Source organism: Cupressus sempervirens, chromosome 8 (assembly GCF_028749045.1).
Source record: "Cupressus sempervirens isolate cs-2001-9-10 chromosome 8, ASM2874904v1, whole genome shotgun sequence".
Lineage (NCBI taxonomy): Eukaryota > Viridiplantae > Streptophyta > Pinopsida > Cupressales > Cupressaceae > Cupressus > Cupressus sempervirens.
The window spans coordinates 820,091,563-820,098,537 of record NC_143125.1 but is presented as its reverse complement, the minus strand read 5'-3'; positions in this window follow the sequence as shown (position 1 = coordinate 820,098,537).

Genomic DNA, 6,975 nt, shown 5'->3' with positions numbered 1-6,975 from the left:
CTAAATCCAAACGGAATGTGATCTCTCAAAAATGAGATAGTTTATTTTAGGCCTCAAGATCACTGTCTTATAGCATTTGATAGTTCATCGATAGCCCTCACGAGCTTTGAGTTATGACCCTCGAAGGATTGACCTCAAAATGCACTTAGAGCACCTTGAAGACTCCTCGGTACGGGGTGGCTGCAAATGATGGATGGTCTTTGTGGATAGAACAAGGGTGTGACTAGGGTTCACCCACCCATCCAAAGCTAATGGCACTGACGATTCGATGCCAAGATCAACGATTTCAAAGTTACGTTGTGGTGCACCTATGAACTGAGGCACACTGCGAGTTTTGGCATCGAGCGAGATCGCTGTGCTAAATCCAAACAAAATGTGATCTCTCAAAAATGAGATAGGTTATTTCAAGCCTCAGGATCACTGTCTTGTAGCATTTGATAGTTTATCGATAGCCATCATGAGCTTTGAGTTATGACCCTTGAAAGATCAACCTCCAAATGCACTTAGAGCACCTTGGAGACTCCTCGGTACAGGGTGGCCGCAAATGATGGATGGTCTTCATGGCTAGAACAAGGGTGTGACTAGGGTTCACCCACCCATCTGAAGCTAATGGCACTGATGATTTGATGCAAAGATCAGTGGTTTCAGAGTTACGCTGGTGCACCTATGAACTGAGGCACACTGCGAGTTTTGGCATCGAGCGAGATCGTTGTGCTGAATCCAAAAAAAATGTGATCTCTCAAAAATGGGATAGGTTATTTTAGGCCTTAGGATCACTGTCCTATAGCATTTGACAGTTCATTGAGAGCCCTCACGAGCTCTGAGTTATGATCCTCGAAAGATCGACCTCCAAATGCACTTAGAGCACCTTGGAGACTCCTCGGTACGGGGTGGCCACAAATGATGGATGGTCTTCATGGCCAGAATAAGGGTGTGACTAGGGTTTACCTACCCATCCGAAGTTAATGGCACTGACGATTTGATGCCAAGATCAGCGGTTTCAAAGTTACACTGTAGTGCACCTATGAACTGAGGCACACTACGAGTTTTGGCATCGAGCGAGATCACTATGCTGAATCCAAACAGAATGTGATCTCTTGAAAATGAGATAGTTTATTTTAGGCCTTAGGATCACCATCTTGTAGCATTTGATAGTTCATCGATAGCCCTCACGAGCTCTGAGTCATGACCATTGAAAGATCGACCTCCAAATGCACTGAGAGCACCTTGGAGACTCCTCGGTACGGGGTGGCCGCAAATGATGGATGGTCTTTGTGGCTAGAACAAGGGTGTGACTAGGGTTCACCCGCCCATCCGGAGCTAATGGCATTGATGATTTGATGCCAAGATTAGTGGTTTCAAAGTTACGTTGTGGTGCACCTATGAACTGAGGCACACTGTGAGTTTTGGCATCGAGCGAGATCGCTGTGCTGAATCCAAACAGAATGTGATCTCTCGAAAATGAGATAATTTATTTTAGGCCTCAGGATCACCGTCCTATAGCATTTGACATTTCATCAATAGCGTTCACGAACTCTGAGTTATGACCCTTGAAAGATCGACCTCCAAATGCACTTAGAGCACCTTGGAGACTCCTTGGTACAGGGTGGCCGCAAATGATGGATGGTCTTTGTGGCCAGAAAAAGGTTGTGACTAGGGTTCACCCGCCCATCTGAAGCTAATGGCACTAACGATTCGATGTCAAGATCAACGGTTTCAAAGTTACGTTGTGGTGCACCTATGAACTGAGGCACACTGCGAGTTTTGGCATCGAGCGAGATTGTTGTGCTGAATCCAAAGAAAATGCGATAGGTTATTTTAGGCCTTAGGATCACCGTCTTGTAGCATTTGACAGTTCATCGATAGCCCTCACGAGCTCTGAGTTATGACCCTCAAAAGATCGACCTCCAAATGCACTTAGAGCACCTTGGAGACTCCTTGGTACGAGGTGGTTGCAAATGAAGGATGGTCTTCATGGCTAGAACAAGGGTGTGACTAGGGTTCACCCACCCATCCGAACCTAATGGCACTAACGATTCAATGCCAAGATTAGCAGTTTCAAAGTTACGCTGTGGTGCACCTATGAACTGAGGCACACTGCGAGTTTTGGCATCGAGCGAGATCGCTGTGCTGAATCCAAACGGAATGTGATCTCTCAAAAATGAGATAGATTATTTTAGGCCTCAGGATCACCATCCTGTAGCATTTGACAGTTCATCGATAGCCCTCACAAGCTCTGAGTTATGACCCTCAAAAGATTGACCTCCAAATGCACTTAGAGAACCTTGGAGACTCCTCGATATGGGGTGGCTGCAAATGATGGATGATTGTTTGAAGACTACTCCATGTGTCACTATCTTTCTTGGAAAAAAAATTGCTTTTCAACATCAAGCTTGCAATATTATCAATTATTGTCAAACTTTTTCAACCAAGTCAAAACATCAAATGCAAATATTTGTTTGCATTTTTTGCTAAGGGGAGTTTCATAAATTGACCTTGATTTTCTATGTCTCTAGTGCTTGAACATGCTTAAAATGGCTCTTTGGTCTTAGAGCTATTGGTATTTTCTAACTTCATGGTCTATGATATGCATACTAAGAATTTCTTTCACTAAATGGTTTCCTTGATCTATTGACTACACTTAAAATTGTTCACTTGTCATCTCTCTTTCTATATGTTCAATACAAAGAGCTAGAAGAGACAAATAATCTTTCTTACCTTCATCTCTCTAAGCACATGATAGAAATCAATTCTAAACTTGAGAAAAATTTAGAGGAGAATATTGCATTCTTAAATTAATCTCCCTTAAGACCTTTGCATACACACGGGGCATTCTTAAATTAATCTCCATGGAAGAAAATTTCATAAAACTAAAGATTCCATAGTGTTGAAACATAAAATCCAAGATCTCATTTATGATGGGATTGTTGATACCTCTAATGACTCATCCACTCATAGCCTTCATATCCAACTTATTATCATGTCATTATGCATGTGCTATCTTGCTTATTGGCTTTAATTTCTTATCCTACATGCTATCTTCTTTCATGGATTTCATGGCTTATCCCAAATGTGCTTCATACAACTTTTCAATATGAAAGTCTTTCAAAACATTATACAATATTATGACTCTTTATGCTTTCAAAAGCTATGATTGGTTGCAAAATGGAAGAAATCAAGTATTCTAATTGTTCATCCATACTTTCTAGATTTTTCTTATTTGATTAGTTTGATAAAAATAGTTTTAATAATCATAATGTTAGCTTTATATCAAATAAGGAAAAAACCAAATTTGTAATAAGATATCTACATGCAATTATCTTTTATATAGTTATAAATGCTCTTAAAATTGTTGTTATAGCCTTGTATCACATGAAAATATGATTTGGAAGAACTTGTTCAATATCTTCCTCTTATAATTCCTTACAAAGAACCTACCAAAATACAAAAACCATATACAAAAAACTACACATTTTACATCATAATACATCATAAATTTTAGAAATTCTCCCCAATACCACCCCCCTCCAACTCTTCATGATGTACCTACATTCCAATATCATACAAAAATTAGTAACTTATTGTATTAAACAAGATAATCATTAATTCATTAAATCATTATGAAGAAAATAACATAAGAAGTTTATATACCTAGTCAAGTATTCCAATAGGGTCCTCTCTCTATTTTAGGGTCTTCAACAAGGCTTCATGATCAGCAATAACAGTAGTAAAAAGTTCTTTTACTTTTGGTCTTCCTTGATGCTTCAATAACTTTACATTTGTTGTTATAATAAGATGCGAATATATGAGAATTACTTTGTGCTTCTGATAGTCTTCGAATGCAAGAATTTCGTTCCTTCTAAGCATGTATGTCCGCAGCCATGTTCCAGCAACAACCACTGAACCAATAGGATACATGAATCCATCATCATCTGTGATCGATTATGCAAGTTTTTGTTTGCCTCTTACACAACATGCTAACCAATAATCGGATTTCTCATCATTCCCCTGTGGTGCAACCAATGCAAAGACATGTCCTGGCTGAAGTAGATCTGATAGATGATTATGCTCAAGTGAATTTTCCATGTCATCATTTTTGATAGAGGGTATGATAGACAATGGAGTAAGATAATGTGGATCCCATGTTTCCACCCACTCACTTGAATCATAGTGATTCCAATCACACTAAAAATAAGTATGACAAAAATAAGCTAGTTGTCGTGTCCAAATGGTCCATGTACTAGAATTAGAGCTCCGAAATGAATGCATTTTTGATGAGTCTCTCACTGTAGCACAATCTGATCTATCACCTATGGACCCTTCCTCAACCAACCAAAAGAACCTGCATACCACTAAATTAAGAGTCCCCCCCTGTGATAATGCTAAACTACACCAATCAACAATGCTATGAACATCAAGAAGCTTTGTTGTTGAAATCTTCAGTTGCTCCTTAACTAGAGCTCTCTTCACACATGCCCCTGCACCATCATGTTCCCCTTTTCCATGGCCGAACTCAAAAAAATTGCAAATATGAGGCACCCCTCTCTCTACGTGCATCTACACAACCAATAAAACATGCGAGCATTCTTGAATTGACATGTACAGCTATTTGACCAAATGATATGTCTATCCATAGCAATTGCATGCTCGTGTAAGAAATCAAAAAAATTCTCAAAACAATGTTACACAAACTTGTGAGAGTGAGATCTATCATCACTCATATAAAAATGATACTCTCTAATAATCTTTCGATTATCTTCCGCACTATCAGGGGCATGTCTATATGTTATGTGAACAAAAATTGCAATTTGAATAGAGTTGTAATACTGAGATTATGTCTCATTTTGAGGTTGCAATGTGTAGTTCTCAGCAAAATCAACAACTAATATAATAGTGCTAATGGGAAAAGTCTCCTTACATGTTCTAAATTGTTGACCCAACCACTGAGACCTGTGACTATGTCTTGCATACTTGTAAAAAATATTTGCCTTGAAATCTGAAATAAAATTAGCCACATTGATATCTTTTCCAACCAATTCACATCTAGATCTCTCACTCCCACTCTTCAATGTGTATTTCACCATTTCATAGACCCTTTTTTTCACTATTGTCTTTCCAAGATCTTGTTCACACCCTCATGGAAACATGTGTCAAACTTGGATAAGCCACCACATTCTGAACACTTCTTATTTAAGCAAGCATTTTTATAAAAGGAACAACCATCAACTCTATGACATAAAAGTTGATCTAACAAGTCTCTTGATGATTTTGGAAGCCCACTAGCCCCACAATCCTCCAACATTTCTTTACTATGCAAAGTAGAACGGATGGAGCGTAATAGTTCATGGTGCATAGAAAACTCAACATGATATTTGCAATAACATGTATTTCAAATTTTGAGTGGCACACAATAAAATGGCTTCAAAGATTCAAAAGCCCTTTGTGATATATGAACACTTGGATGGCTCTCTCTAAATTGTTTGAACAACATAGTTTGACTTACCTCCAAATAGTGTTTAGGATGTGGCGTGCAGTCTCTGATGCCAATTCTCAACTTTAAGACACCTTTAGCATTGGGTGATACTCACGAGTTAGAGTGCCAAAATTGTATAATTTCTTCCTTCACATCGTCGGATAGCTTCTTATCAAAATGTGGAAGTCTCCCACCAAATGCCCATGTTTCATTTTGAAGAGGATCATCAATTTTCTCTCGTCGACTAAGTGCTCTTCTCAAAGTAGTACGATTTAGATTCAAATCAATACAAGTTTGTCTCATATATCTACCTTTTCTCAAATGATGATTTACCAAAGAGGTTGTAATAACCCTTCGAGTAGCTCTATTATCCTTCTCTCTGCTATTTTTCCCAATGCTATTGAGAGCACTAAAAAGATTCTTCACAATAATGGCATTTCTTTCCAACTTTTTATTTACACAAATTTTCAATTTGGAAAGCATAGGTCTCATCTTTTGCATCTTTAATAAGTGCATGAAAAGCTGAGATTGCTCTAACACTGTCTTGTTCTCGAAAAACATTTGATATAGTCTTGAAGCCCATAACCGAATGGTTCTTTTTGATTTTTTCCCTTCCAAACTAGCCATAATCATTTCATCAATTTCAATTATCCATTTTGGTGTTTTAGAACCTTCATGTCGATTATAATTAGGAGATATGTAAGGTTCTTGTGCATTAGGTTCCTGTGCATTGTCATCTTCGACATGGTCAATTATGCAATTTGGATAATGACTTCGTGGCATTTTTTTTTCAAAATTTTCAATCTCTACATTTCCAATTTCCCCATTATCATTTTCAATAGGCACATTTTCATTCCCCAACTGTACATTTTCATTATCTGACTCTATGATTTCACCTTCTATTAATTCATCGTCAACTTGATAGATATTTAGCATACCTTGTCTTTTTTTTCGGTGTTTCATTTTGTCCTTTTCCCTATATGCCGCAATGTCTTCATTGGATATCTTCCTTTTACGTTTATTCTTTCGACGACTGCTGCTCCCCATTTAGATGACAAATTTGAACACCTAAGGTTATATTTTCAAATTCTTTTTGATTGGTTGGGCCCCAAAACGTGACTTTTTACAAATCCTGTGAAAAAAGAGGTAAAAAAGTAATGTTGTCGGTTCTGTAGGGACAGTCAAATATTTGAAATTGATGCTAGTAAAATCGGATATCCGATCCAGGATCGGCTATCCGATATGAAATCCGATATTCGATATAGGAAAAGGACTTTTAGGGGGAAAACTTGCTAAGGTTTCCCTCCTTTGCCACAATAATATTAATATTATGAAAATATTTGGAGAAAAATGACTTTAATTTATAACTAAGTTAATGTATATTAGTATCAATATAAAATATCAATAATATTAATATATAATAGTATTAATATACCTATAGTATCAATATTATTATTAAACCTATAATAGTATTAATATATATTATTATTATAGCTATAATA